Source organism: Monodelphis domestica, chromosome 3 (assembly GCF_027887165.1).
Source record: "Monodelphis domestica isolate mMonDom1 chromosome 3, mMonDom1.pri, whole genome shotgun sequence".
Lineage (NCBI taxonomy): Eukaryota > Metazoa > Chordata > Mammalia > Didelphimorphia > Didelphidae > Monodelphis > Monodelphis domestica.
In genome coordinates this window covers 280,458,550-280,474,447 of record NC_077229.1, presented here as the reverse complement: position 1 = coordinate 280,474,447, position 15,898 = coordinate 280,458,550, and positions in this window count along the sequence as shown.

The window sequence follows — 15,898 nt, the reverse complement described above, 5'->3', positions numbered from 1 at the left end:
TGTCTTATTTATTAAATCAATAGTTCTATCACTTTCGATTTTATTAATTTCTCCCTTAATTTTTAGGATTTCTAGTTTGGTTTTCTGCTGGGGGGTTTTAATTTGATCACTTTTGAGTTTTTTTTTTTCATTTGCATTTCCAATTGATTGATCTCTGCTCTCCCTTGTTTGTTAATATAAGCATTCAGGGATATGAATTTACCTCTGATTACCACTTTGGCTGCATCCCAAAAGGTTTGAAAGGATGTCTCGCCATTGTCATTTTCCTCGATGAAATTATTAATTGTTTCTATGATTTCTTCTTTAACTAAACGGTTTTGGAGTATCATATTGTTTAATTTCCAATTGGTTTTAGATTTGGTTTTCCATGTACCATTACTAATCATTATTTTTATTGCCTTGTGATCTGAGAAGGCTGCATTCATTATTTCTGCTTTTCTGCATTTGTGTGCTATGTTTCTGTGACCTAATGTATGGTCAATTTTTGTGAATGTGCCATGTGGTGCTGAGAAGAAGGTGTATTCCTTTTTGTTCCTATTTATTTTTCTCCATATGTCTATTAATTCTAATTTTTCTAAGATGTCATTCACTTCTTTTACCTCTTTCTTATTTATTTTTTGATTTGATTTATCTAAATTTGATAATGTTTGGTTTAAGTCTCCCACTAATATGGTTTTACTGTCTTTTTCTTCCTTCAATTCTCCTAGTTTCTCCATTAGAAATTTGGGTGCTATATTATTTGGTGCATACATGTTGATTAATGATATTTCCTCATTGTCTAAAGTCCCTTTTAACAAAATATAATTACCTTCCCTATCCCTTTTGATCAGGTCTATTTTTCCTTTGGCTTTATCAGATATCATGATTACCACTCCTGCCTTCTTTCTGTCAGTTGAGGCCCAGAAGGTCTTACTCCATCCTTTAATTCTGACCTTGTGGGTGTCAACCGCCCTCATGTGTGTTTCTTGAAGACAGCATATGGTAGGGTTTTGGATTCTAATCCATTCTGCTATTCGTCTACGTTTTATGGGTGAGTTCATCCCATTCACATTCAAAGTTATGACTGTCATTTGTGGACTCCCTGGCATTTTGATATCCTTCCCTAATTCTAACCTTTTCTTCTTAGGCTCTACCTTTTAGTCCAGTGATTTACTTTGAATCAGTCCCCCTTGTCCCCTCCCTTGATGTTTCCCTTTTTAGTCCCTCCCTTTTTGTTCCCTCCCCCTCACCCCCCTCTTTCCCTCCCTTTTTGTTCTCCCTCTCCCCCTCCCCCCTTTGGTTTTCCCTTCTCCCTACCTTTGTTGGGTAAGATAGAATTCAAGATCCCAATGGATTTGGATGTTTTTCCCTCTCAGAGTTGATTTCCCTGAGATTAAGGTTTAAGTAAAAAAACCCTCTCTTCCTCTCCTGCTTATAGGAGTTTTCTTCCCCTCCCCTACCCATGTGAATCTTTGTGTGAGAAAGATTATTCTATTTGGTCTTTCTTTACCCCCTATTTATACATTACATTTTCCCCACAAATTAGTATACATAGATTGATATAAATGTAGTCCTTATAGAAGAGAGTTTGAGTAAAAGAAGAAGATAACATTTTTCCCCTTTCCTTAATATTTACCTTTTCATGTATTCCTTGCTCTTTGATTTTTGATATCAAACTTTCCACTGAGCTCTGGTTTTTTCTTTGCAAAAAGTTGGAAGTCTTCTATTTTGTTGAATGCCCATACTTTCCCTTGGAAGTATATAGTCAGTTTTGCTGGGTAGCTGATTCTTGGTTGAAGACCCAGCTCTCTTGCCTTTCTGAAGATCATGTTCCATGCCTTATGATCATTCAGAGTAGAACTTGCAAGGTCTTGTGTGACCCAGATTGGCATTCCTTTATATCTAAATTGTCTTTTTCTGGCTTCCTGTAGGATTTTTTCTTTTGTTTGATAGCTTTGGAATTTGGCAATTACATTCCTGGGAGTTGTCTTTTGGGGGTTTAGTGTAGAAGGTGTTCTGTGAGCTCTGTCAGTGGCTGTATTGCCCCCTTGTTCTAGAATCTCTGGGCAATTTTCTTTGATTATATCTTGTATTATGATATTGAGTTTGCTGTTTATTTCTGGCTTTTCTGGAAGTCCAATTATTCTTAAATTATCTCTTCTCCCTCTATTTTCCAGATCTGTCACCTTGTTGGTGAGATATTTTATGTTCTTTTCTAATTTCTTGGCATTTTGGCTTTGCTTTATTAATTCTTGCTCTTTTACACGATCGTTGTCTTCCAGCTGCCTGATTCTGGCCTTTAAAGCCTGGTTTTCCTTTTCAGTTTCATCACACCGGTTTTGTAGCTGCGTGAATTTCTTTTGCATTATTTCCCACTTTTCCTCCCAGAAGGCTTCCATCTTTTTGGTCATTTCTGATTCAAATTCTTCATGTTTTTGTGGAGAGTTTCCATTTCCTTTGGAAGGTTTCGGAGCATTTTCTTGTGCATCGTCTTCTATCGCCTCTGTATTTTGTATTTTGGTTCCATAGAATGTGTCCAAAGTCGCCCCTTTCTTCTTATTTTTCTTGGGATTTTGGGGCTTCTGTGCTTCTGTGGAGTTTGCCGTCTCTGAATGGGGAGGATTAGCTTTTCTTGTCTCTGTCTGGTGTTCAGAGGCTTTAGTCCTGGGCAGATTGTCGATTCTATGAGCTTTCCCTGGGTTAGATTGAGTATGGGCAATGACTTTCACCTGAACAGGAATGGAAGGGTTGGACCAGGGGGCCATACTCTCCCTCAGTTCTCTCTGCTTCCCTGCTGCTAAGGTGCCCACTCGACTGGACTGGGTCGGGTTGCTTTCCAGAAGTTGCCTTCAGAATAGCTGGCCGTGAGGCTGTTTTGTTGGCCCTGAGGGTTGCTGTTGTTTCAGAGGACCCTGCTCTCTGCGGAGGAAGGATCTGCGGCTTCCTGGAGCTCCGAGGGCAGTGAATTTCACTGAGACTTGGATAGCAGGATCCAGCCCGTGAGGCTGTCTTGCCCGCCCTGAGGGTTGTTGTTGTTTCTGAGGACCCTGCTCTCTGCGGAGGAAGGAGCTGAGGCTTCCGGGAGCTCCAAGGGCAGTGACTTTCACTGAGATTTGGATAGCAGGATCCAGCCCGTAAGGCTGTCTTGCCCACCCTGAAGGTTGCTGTTGTTTTAGACAACCCTGCTCTCTCCGGGGGGGCTCCGAGGGCAGTGACTTTCACTGGGACTCTGATAGAAGGCCCTGAGGGTTGTTGTTGTTTCAGAGGACCCTGCTCTCTGAGCGGGGCGGGGCTGCGGCTTCCCGGAGCCTTGGACTCTGCACTCCTACCCCTTAGGTCCAAGTGATCTTGGGTTCTGGCTTTTGAGGGGGGCCGTACCTTTTGATCCAGATCCAGGTCCAGGAGGATTCCCAGGGTCTATGCTGTTGATCGTTTTGAATTTCGGCGTCTTAGGAGCTTATAGTTTGAGATTGGTCGGGAAGGGTTTTCCGGAGATCTGAACTTTAGCTTTCTCTAAGCCGCCATCTTTTCCGGAAGTCCCTGTTTTTCTATTAGAATACAAGTGATATAAGGACAGGAACAAGCCTTTTCAAGACTCTCTACCTCCTATTGCTTCCAGGTCAGCTTTTTGTACACAATAACCTTCTGAATGTTTCTTAACCTAAACTGAATTTTGTCTTTTTGGGCAAAATTTAACAAATAAGCATGTATCTGTGTTTATCAAACTGTTATAGCTGTCTTTTTGGCAAATCTGGCAGTTTTTGACTTTTTTTTTTTGCTTCTCTGCAGCCTTTGTCAGTGTTGATCATACTCTTTTCCTCCTCTTTTCATTAGGTTTTCCTGGTTTTCCTCCTACCTCTCTGACCAATCCATTCCATCTCCTTTCCAATATCTTTGTCCTGCTCATATACACTGACTAGGGTTGTCGAAGAGGGCTCTATTGTGGGACCCCTTCTTTTCTCCCTCTATTTCACCTGGTGATCTCATAAACTTCCATGGATCTAATGATCATCTCTCTACTGATGATTCTTACTCAGATCTTCTTATGAAACTTTTAACTTCTAACCTCCAGTCTTACCTATATAATTGCCTATTTTACAAACTGGATGTCCCATAGAAATCTTAAATTCAGCATGTCCAGAACTGAACTCATTGTCTTTCTTCTTAAACCCTTTTCTTTTACTATGGAGGGTACTATCATGCCTCCCCCATCCCGAAGTCATATAGGCTCTAAACTCAGTTGCCTTCTTGATTTCGCATTACACCTCTCTAATTGAAAGTCAAGTTCCAGTGTTTTCACTTTTGTAACATCTTTTATATACTGATATTTTTCTCTTCTTTCACTGCTACTACCTGGCACAGGCCCTCATGATCTGAAGCCAAGACTATTTAACTAATCTGCTATTTAGCCTTCCCACTGCTCTCTTGTCTATCCTCTCCTCAACTATCAAATTAATCTTACTAAAGCATAAGTTTGACCATGCTACCTCTTACTCATTTCATTCAATAAACTCCAATGTCTCCTTTTTATCTCCAGGATCACATAAAATCCTGTTGTCATTCATATTGCTTTATAACCTGCCCTGTCCCCAAATCTTTGCAGTCTTCTTGTATGTTGTTCACTCCCCTCATACATGTATTTTTTCTTAACAATTCAAAGAAAATTTATTATGGTATACAGAAATGTGCCAAATTTCCATTTTTTAATGAATTCCTATTTTTAAATATATGATATAATGTGTAACCTAATAATAATAATAATATAATATATAGTATTTGACATAAATATGTAATAAATTAAAATAAATTTGTTCATCCAAGAGGAACAAATTCTTACATTAGCAATGGCCAAAAATCCATGTTTCATTCTTTTGTTTGTGTCCTCCCTCCAATCACACCCTTTCCAAAAAAGGGAGTACGACATAGCTTGTACATATATTGTAGTACAATACATATTTCCATGTTTGTCTTTATACTAGAGAAAAATTCGCAGAGGAAATAAAATGAAAAAGGGTATATTTCAATCTGCCTTTCGACTCTCTCTGCTCTTTCTACAGTGTTGGATACCCTTTTCCTTCATAAGTCCCTTGGAGATGTCCTGGATCCTTGTCTTGCTGATAATAGATAAGTCATTCATAGTTAAAGTGTTCAACATTCTCCTTGTTCTTCTCACTTCACTTTGCATTACTTCATATAAGTCCTTCCAGGTATTTTTGGTCATTGTCTTGTTTGTCTTTTCTTATGGCACAATAGCATTTCATTACAATTAGATACAACCTGTTTAGTCATTCTCCAATTGATGGGCATTTTTTCAGTCTCTAGTTCTTTGCCACCATGAAAAGAGCTGTATATAAATATTTTAGAACATATTCTTTTCCCTTTCCTTGATCATCTTAGGAAATAAACTTAATAATAATGCTACTGGGTCATAAGGTATACACAGTTTTATAATTTTTTTGAGTATAATTCCAGACTGATCTCCAAAATGATTGGATCAGGATTAAACCAACAATATATTAGTGTTCCTATTTTTCCACATCCTCTCTAATATTGGTCATTTTGCCCTTTCATCATTTTAGTCAGTCTGATAGATATGAGATGATACCTGAGTTGTTTTGATTTATATTTCTCTAATGAATAATGATTTAGAGCAATTTTTCATGTAGTTATATACAGCTTTGATTTCTTCATCCCAAAATTATCTGTTAATATCTTTTGAACATTTATCAATTGGGGAATGACTCATAATCTCATATATTTGACAATGTTTTCTCTATATTTTTGATATCAGATCTCTCTCTGAGAAGCTGTCCATGAATTTTTTTCCTACAACTTATTGCTTTTCTTCTAATCTTAGCTATTCTTTGATGTAGTCTTTAATCTAGTGACACTGGCCTCCTTGCTGTTCTTCACACATGATATTCTATCTCTTGACTTTAGGCATTTTCATTAGTCATCTCTAATGTCTGGGATATTTTCTCCTCCTCTTTACTAGCCTGGCTTCCCTAAAGTCACAGATAAAATTCCACCCTCTATAAGAAGCCTTTTCTCATTTTCCTTAATGCTTGTGCCCACCCTCCATTAATTATCTCCAATTTGTCCTGCATATGTCTTGTTTGTACTTATGTTGAGTGTTGTTTTCCCCAGTAGACTATGAATTGCTTGAGATCAAGGATTACCTTTTTTTTCTTCTTTCTCTCCCTAGAGTTTAATAAAATGCCTAGCACTGAGTAGATACTTAATATGTGTTTATTGATTGACTACTGGATTTCTTATCATGGGGAGCTATTTTACATTTGAAAACTTTTCTAGTAAATGGCAATAAATTCAGAATCTTTGCTTTTATCCATTTCCTATTTTCTATTTCTTTAACCTTTTCTCTTACCAGTCTATGATCAGAGTATACACAAATCAATGATTCTGAAATGGACTAGTCTATCACTTATTGCCTTTTAAAATATTAAAATAATTTTTAATCATATAATTGAGCTCTTCTTGTTTCTAGTGCCATTTTTATTTGTTTTTGGAGAAAATAATCTTGATGTACTGTATAGATGTGAGACATTTAAGTAGTTTACAGGCCTTTGGCATCTTGATCCTGAACCATATTTTCCAATAAACTTTCATCTGAAAACAAATCCACCTCATGCACATTTGTAACCTTGAAGTCACTGTACATGGTGCAAGGTGCCTACTAGTTTAATATATGGGATCTTGGCAAGTTCTTCACAAAGGAGAGGCTTGAACAGGAAATATACTTCATCAGAAAAGAAGAATAGAACTATTGGAGATTTTTGTATGTTGGGATTTAATGTTTTAGAGCTCTGGTAATATGTTATTTTCCTATCATTATGCATCTTTGTTTGGAGGAAGGAGAGAGAGCTTACATGATAATATCTAATAGAAATATAAACAACTCTTAAATAATGAATGAAAGATTACATAGAAGAAAGCTTGATGACTGTGCAATTGCAGAGTGATGCCACATCTCAAAAGCTAGTTAACAAATGTTTGCTGAATGGAATAGAATTGAATTTATTTAAAAGAGTTAAAAGATAGGACTGTATAATTAGTTCAAAATCAATGTTTTCTTTCCTTCATTATAGAAATTCCTTTTTTTTCCCATAAAGGTAGCCATGTCCAATATATGATTGTCATCTCTCATATCTACTATGCCTTTCTTTACACTATTTTTGGTTTATTTTTAATTTCTATAAAATAATTTTCATATAATGGGAGTCTTTTTGAAACCCAAATTTTAAAACTAAGACACTTTAACCTTGTTTTTCCTGCTTCCTTTGAGAAGGCACTAATTAAATTATTTTTTCTTAGAAAAATAGCTCTATTTACATTCGCATTTTATAAATATCCATGACCAGCATGTGGAGAAGAAGGAAGAGTTAAAAAAAGAAAACAGAGAATATATTAGAATATAATTGGTGAAATTTAATCAATTAAATAAAAATATTTCACATTATCCATTTGAAAGTTCTGTAGTTTTAAATCAATATCCATTGAGAGTAATTTAATATCAAAGTTAAAACCAGCAAATTATATAGGTACAAAAATATTGGATTTTTGACAAAATTATTATATATTGAGTGTTACCAAAACATGTATTTTGTGCAAATACAATTCTGAAAAAACTAAAAATATATGTTTAAGTATAAATTTTGTGCAGAAACAATTTGTTAGTAATTGATCATACTTACTTGCAAATGATATATGATTTGTACTGTAAACAAAATGTTTAAGGTAAATATTTTTAGTTTTTTCAGAATTGTATTTGCACAAAATACATACTAGCACTTCCTTCCTGCCGGGAGTGGCAGTGGGGTCTTGTGACTAGCACTTCCTTCCTGCTGTGTGGGAGTTGCTTCCGGGTGTAGGAGGAGAGAGGAGCTTGTTCATCCCAGTCTGGAGTGGCATGCTCTTCTTGGTTCAGATGGAAGATTCAGGCCCAGTCACTTCTGAAGGTTAGACCTATTCTTGTTTGCTTTCTATCTACTGCTAAGATTCTGAAGTATACAAAACTGGACTGATATAGAGGAGATGAAGTGGGAAAACCCTCCGCCAGCCTCTAGGGCCTGGCCCTATACTCTGAAGCTAAGGAAAAACTCCAATTCCAACTGGATTTTTAAACTTTATATTATTAGAATTCACAGTCAGATAAGTGGACTATCTTTTCTGGTCATAGAGGGAGCTGAAAATCAGTTCAGTCATCAAGGCAATAAAAGACCTTATTGGACCCCTGCTGTTTCCTCTCAGCAGGGGGCATCTCCCTCCTTTGCATCACCAAGCAATATTCCCTCTCTCCCCTTAACTCCTCCATACCCCATACAAACCTCCCATTAAATCCCCATTTTTTCCAATCCTATTTCCTTTCCCAATAAATATCACAGTTTTTGGCAGAGCCAGCTAGGTTTTCCAACCTATTTTTGTTAAGAATTTGGGAAAAAGAAGGCAATTGGAGTTTCAGAGAAGTCAGGCCTGCATACATTTCAAAAGCCTGTGTGACTGTGAAAAGTAACCATTTTGAGAGCAGTGCTGAGTGCAACTAATCTGCCTAGTGATACCACACCCAAAAGAAACCACTCCTATTACATATATTAAGATCATGTTGATTCTCTTCCAAATCACTGCCCACCCCTCCTGAGTCTGTCTGCATTCTTACTCCTCAGGATCCCCAACCAGGTGGTCGCCAGTATACCTGACAATCCACATGGTATTTTATAAGACCTTCACACAGAGGCAAGAGTTCAAATTCAAAATATATCTAGGGAGGTCATGCCTTAAGGGGAAAAAAGCAAAAGATATGGTGTTCAAATTCTGTTCTGCTACTTATTCCTTGTGTGACCTTAGGTGAACCTCTTCACCTCTGTGGGAATAAATTTTCTCATCTGTATAATTAGGGTGTTGATTATCTCTAAGGTTCTTCTCAACTCTAAAAATATAATTCTATAATCTCTATTTCTTGTTTGTAGTCTCCAAGAGTAAAGAAAGACATTTTTGTGGCCTAGCCTCTTAAAAAAAGAATATTTCTAAATAAATAGATCTATTTTAGAGAGAAGAGCTCTTGGGCTTAGAAGGATCATACCTTTACTTCTTCACATTATGGAGCCAAAGGAAATTAGTGTGTGACAAATCAATTAAATGGATTATTCTATACAAAAGCTATTGTGATAACACATAGAGTACGAATTATACAGTAACATGAAGGTGTCTTTGGAAGAGGATATTTTAAAAAATCATATTTCTGTATCTAGTATGAAGCCACAATATGTATAACATTTATTACTCGTAAATATGATGTCTCAATCTTCATCTTTAGTGGCACAAACTTGCCAGGGAGAGAGAGTAACATAATAAAAAATAAATGCAAGGAGGGAAAAGAAGAGAATTTTATTTCCTTTTTCTAAAGTGCAGGGCACGGTACCATGTTCCAGCAGGCTATAAGGTTATACTCTCCAAAAAGGGGCATGGGTTGGTCAGTCAGCCAATCAGTGTAAATGCACCATGTTTGGTTTGTAGACTGGGCCTTGGTGCACTTTATTGTTGGATCATTTTAAATTCACTTGTAAAACCATATTTTGGTAATTTTCTGGTAGAGACACAAGTCCATTCTCACTCAGTGCTAAGGAATGATATGAGCAGATATGTTTAAACACAGAATATCTCAGCCTTTTGATGAACTCGTACTAATCTGTTGCCTCCCTATTGTGTTTGTTGACCAGATATAATTAGAATTAAAAACCTTGGATTGTTTTTATAATGGATTGGATGATAATCAGAATACTGAGTTAATACCTCGATTATTTTTCTGACAACTATAAAATAAGGTCAGGAGTAAATCTGACCAAGGGTAGTGAGAATATTTTCTTTCTTTTCTGCCTCAAGGTCTACATAACTGACCTCTCCAGGACAATTGCTGCATTATTTTGAAAATCTATAGAGATTAAACCAAATATTATAGAATGAGGAAGTCTCAAAAAATGGTATCTGTCTGTTGTTACTGCTCATCCTTTGTTTCAAAGAGGGCCAAGACTTCACAGGATAAGGGAGGGAAAATTACACAAAATCATAGGTTTCACTATCTCTGTCCTAGTCCACTGTCAAGACAAAAGTCAGAATAGCTGGCATTGGCCCAAGTTATCGAGGATGACCCTGGTACCTTTGGTGTCTGACAAAGCCCTACACACTCCATGGCTCCTACTTCAGTCAACTTCATGGCCATTGCAACAAATTGTTCTCTTCCCAATTTGTTGGAGGAAATCCTCACATGTCTGGGGTAGACTCACCAACAGTTTTGAGGTCTTTTGGTTACCCTCAACCTGGTTTAACCCATCTGCTGAGGTGGTTTTGCTTCTGTATGGCTGCTGTGCATGGTCTAAATTTTTGGAATCACAGGTAAAAATTGGGTGAAAGATGGAAGTACAGGTGAATGAGCAGCCCTAAAAGTAACTCAGCATATCTGAACCCCCAGAGGTCCTAGCTACCTATCTTCTATCTTGTATTATCTACCCATCTATCTATATATAGAGTATACATAGATGTACACTTGATGTTTAAGCATTGTACCTTGCATATCATAGACATTCTTTAAAAAATTGTTGATAAAGGTTTATTTAAGTAGAAGAGAACACAGAATATTAGAGACTATCTAATAGCTTTAATAGGGGTTAAGAAAGAGGTATGTACTGGAAAAGGAGTTACTGTGTCCTCTCATGGCACTCTATCTCATGAAAGCTCCAGTTAATTGTCCCATTTATGGCTTCCATTTGGTTTAGACTGCTGGAGAATTTAAATGGATTCTTTATTCAGGACATCTCAGGCATTCATCAGACATTGGCATCTTGCTTTTTTCTTTTCACAAGCTCCCTTTTGACTACAAGTGTGTACGACATTTATTAATTCATCTACTCTATTCACAGAGATTTGAAGCCAATATATCTCCCCCCCCTCTTCTCTTTTAAATGAAAAGAGGGTAAAATTGAATAGAAATCTTTCATCTTGGTACCTTACTTTTAAATGGGATAGCTAGGCTTGAAGTAGCTTTCTGCCACTCATAACTTTTTATAGAGTTATGTTAGTTGTTAAGTGTGTTTTCTTTCAAAGCAACGCCAAGCAATTTTGCCTTAAGGGAATAAAGAAACAATCTCTTATCTGTTATATGACTTACTATCAAGTAGATGGCCATTAGTAAGTTGGTCATCTTTATTCTGGAGACTGAATACCTCTATTATGTGTTACAAATGCTGGTTCTCCTTTCAAAAATATATTGAAAATAATTTGATGGCAATTTCCATGGTGACAGAAGATGAGAGCCTCACTTAGGACAACAATAAACTGCTTATCTCTGAGTTATTGGTAAATAGTCTATTAGTCCCTTTGCATAAATACCTATTTCCTCCCTTTGGGTAATTCAGATGGGATACACACACACACACATATCCATACATATATACATACACCCATATATGTATACATGTATGTATATATTAAAAGGGGTGTTCTAATTTGCATTCACTGTTCCCTTCTTTCTACAAGTTCTCTTGGATTCCTTTCTTAAAATGTTACTTTATGCAAGGTAACCTAATTTTGTTTTGCTGAGGATTTCCACAATAGATCCTTTCTGGCTGGAGGTTTATGTATTACTTATATACCAGTGTTTTTCTTTGAATTGTCAAATGCATCTTTGCAATGTCACTTGCAAATCATAAACCAGATAAACCATTAAATGGGTACCTTCATGTGCATTTTTATTTTTTAGTTGTTGTTTTTGCTTGTTTGTTAAAAACAGTAGTACTACAGAGGCAGGTTATTATCCCTGTGATAGTGAGAGCTTGTTTATATAAATATACTCTGACATCCTTTCTACTCTTTTCCACCTCCAAGCAGTTGTAGTTTTGCTACAAAGGTGACCTACTTGCTCAGATAAATATGAACCTGAGAGTGATAATCTCCATTTTTCTCCCCTCCTTCCACACGCCCTTGCACCAAAGAAAGATTTAGGGTACTTTCAATCACTGTGAAGTGTATGTATGTGTATGCTTATATGTATGAGCTTGTATATGCATATATACACATATAATATGTATATGATTTATCTCTATCTTTCTATCTTTCTGTTTATCTATCTAGTATCTGTCTGCCTGCCTGTCTGTCTTGTTGCTTTGTAGACAAAGAATTCAAAGGACTTTCAAGAAATGACCATAAAAGAAACCTGTAATGATGTCTTACCTGAAAATTGGGAGATATAAATCTCCATACATGAAACCCATGTAGAAACATTGTCTTTTTATCATTGATACAGTGGGAAAAAGGCTCTGGAGTCAGGCCACCTAGATTCAAATTCAACCTTTGGTACATGCTAGTCATGTGGCAATGGGCAAGTCACTAAACCACCCGGTGTCTCATGTTCCTTCCAGCTCTAATTCTATGACTCTGTCATAATGATGAACACTTTTTATTAAGTGAATGAATTCACAAGAAATTGTGGAGAATATCGTAATACTCAATGGATGCAATTTAATTCCTCTAGGATATTATTACATTCTAAAACAGATAATGCTGAATTGAATAAATAAGAATTACACAACCAGCTCAACTGCAAAATTAGAGATGATACAATGGCAAGAGTCAACCTGAAAATAAAATTTACACTAGGGTCAGCATTTAGTAAAATCTCATATCCTGAGCATTCATGGGCACTATTAGTCCCAGGTACTCTGCATTGATCCAATATCTGAAATACTGTGCTCATTTGGAGGCATTTGTTTAAGAGGGTCCTAGACACATTGAAATGAATCTCAAGGTTCTTGACCACGGATTTGAAGGGTTCGTAAATTATTCTGTATAAAAAATGAAATTAGAGGATTTGGGTTCCATTTCTGCCTTTTTTAGTATTGTTTTTGTGACTTTAGGCAAGTATTTTTTTCTCCATGTGTAAGATGACAGAATTACATCAGAAGTCTTCTAAAATCCTCTTTAGGTTTAAATTTATGGCCCTGTGATCATTATCAAGTAAGTATAATATGAAAACTCTACAATATACACATATAATGACATATTTGTGATATAAAGGAGGTAGTCAGTCCCATTGCATTGATCTGAATTCAGATTAATTTTTTTCCTTTCATAGTATTAGGATATTTTGTATATTATTTTCTAGTTTCTATTTTTGCCTCTTTTCCAGAGAATCCAACTATGTGGAATTTCAGGAAGGCAGATTTGGGCTTAATATGCAGAAGAATTGTCAAATAATGATATAACTGTTCAAAAATGGAACAGGTAGCCTAGTATGGTGTGCTCCTGTCACTGAGATGGTTCAAACATACCTTGGATGATTATCAGGAATTTTAGAAAAAAATGATTCTTTTTTTTTTTCTAGAGGCAGGTTCTGCATGACCTTTACGCTCTCTTCAAATTCAAAGATTCAGTGAATCTAAGTATCTATTTAACCCAAGCATGACTATAGCTTATTAGTGTAATTTCTCTAACAGTGAATTAAGTGGGGCTTCTTTCCTGAATGGGTGAATTACCATTTCACAATGAGATCATAGTTCATTCACGTCGGTAGCCCCTTCAAAGTCGCATTAATGTTCTTCATGAATTACTGGGCCGTGAGCTCCATCACCCTGAAAATAGCGAGCACTGAACCTTGCCTCTAAAATGTGTGTTCAGTGTTTTGAAACACAGAAGCTACTGAAGCAAATCCTTAAGGACATACTGGGGAAGCATACATGACTGATCCTTCAAATGCCATTCAGGTTGAGTCATCTGTATTCTCTTGAGGGAGATATTTGACTGAATGATTTGGGGTCCAAATTTATAACTATTCTAGAAGAAATGCTGATCAGCATTTCCTCTCTGGGGGGAGGAAAAATAGTCCAGTACAACTTGTGAGTGTGTGTGTGTGTGTGTGTGTGTGTAAGAGAGAGAGAGAGAGAGACCCTTGCCAATTCTTATTTCCAAGGCTTAATTGCTTCAGCCAGCTGTCTTGGCCTTCCAGAGCATTATAAGTCCTGGACTGGGCATTCTTTCACCACCGTTCATTACCCCTGGCAGAAACTGAGCTGCAGCAGACATGGCTCCTGGGCATATTGAAATGCTTACTCTCCACAAAACAAGCAGGTATTAAATTATGAAAACACAAATCTATTGCATTACTGGATAACTTCGAGAAGTCACAAATACAAGCAAGCCATTTAAATAGAGTGACTCTGGCTATAACTATATTATACAAGGGAACCATGTTATTTGCTCTAAATTATCTTATTCTTACTTGTCTTCATGTAGTACAATTTGATTTGCAGATACAAACACACAGTATTTAGAACATTCTTTTCCCCCTAGTCAGATGGATTTTTCCCCTATCCCTTATCTTCTGCTTGTGCCTCTTTGCCATCTAGCTGATAAATGGCTTTTGTCACTCTGCACATGGCAAGTATGGTAAAAGTGGGTGTCACCACTTCTATAATGCCTGACAGTTTTAAACAAAGCTAAAAATGAGGTACCTACAAACAAAAACAAATATCCATCCAAGAGGCTGTCAGTCAGGAATGAGAGGAAAAGAAGAAGGTGAGAATGACATCTCTCCACTTCTACTTTTGGTCAGAGATTTTATTCACAGGTCCAAGAAGTCTATTGCCTGTAACTCTTCTTAGCTATAGAGATCAAGCATAGGATATAAAGGTTTATGTAAATATAGACATATACCTCTATATATTTGTGAGAGAAGGCTAAAAGGAAAGAGTAAAATGGAAGGTACTTCCTCAAACTGGCCCCTACAGAAAGTTAGGGAATAATTAAAAAGTGTAGTCCATTATATGAGATGGATTACATATGGGGAAAACATTTGAAAGAGAAATAAGTAATACTGGATGAGGACAAATGTAGATTTTAAAACTTAGCAGAATGAAGAGAACAGTATGCATAGTACCATAATGAAGGCAAATGAAACAATAAAAATCAGAACTTAAATCATTTTAGAAGTAATCTTGATTACAGAGAATAGAAAATGAAACATACCAAGAGAGAATGAACGATAGGTTCTGATTGAAGTGTGTACTCTTAATCGTGGTCAGTTGGGGGCCTTTATTTACTTCTATGTACTTCCCTGCTATGATGGAGGCAAGGAGGCATTTAGAAATCACTGGAATGCTTTAGTTTAAGTATCTACAACACATCAAAAATGGAATAAAAGAAAATAACATCCTACTATGACAGGAAGAGGCCCTTTCAAATTGGGAGGATAGGAGACAGGAAGAAATTAAAGGGAGTTCTAGGCAGGGAGCAAAGAAAATCATGCTACAGGAGAAACAAGTTTGGAGAAAGACTATGTTGTATACTTTCAGTTTAGGTCAGAGGAAACTTCATTCCTCTCATCTTTTAGCTGTCCCTCACTGCCTCTGCCTTTAGTATGATGGTTCCAATTCCAGGTTGAAAAGGGAGCTCTTTGCTTGATTGAGGGAGCTGGGGAAAGGGATTTCTTCTTTTTACCTGAAAATCCTTTTGGAAGTTTTCTAGAATACACTTTACATTGAAATTAGGGAAAGTCACAGAAGTTCAGTAATTTTCCACCAGCATAAGAGCTCCTTTCACTTTAGCAAAACGATTTTAATATTTGCTTACATGTAGAAACTCCAGAGTTTATCATGTCACAATAATGTTGGATGGATGAATATGTCATTAGAGGAGAAAATGAATGCAGCTCTCTTAGAGTGATAGTTTGCTGAGTTAATCAATATTTTCACTTCAATACCACTTACTTTAAAACTACAATTTAAGCCCTTGATTATTGCTGAATGCATCTTTTCTATATCATGGAATTCAGATCTATTCCAAGCTTTAAAAATTATATATACACACATATTTTACAGCTTCATACATAATGATAGAAATATAACATCTATATACA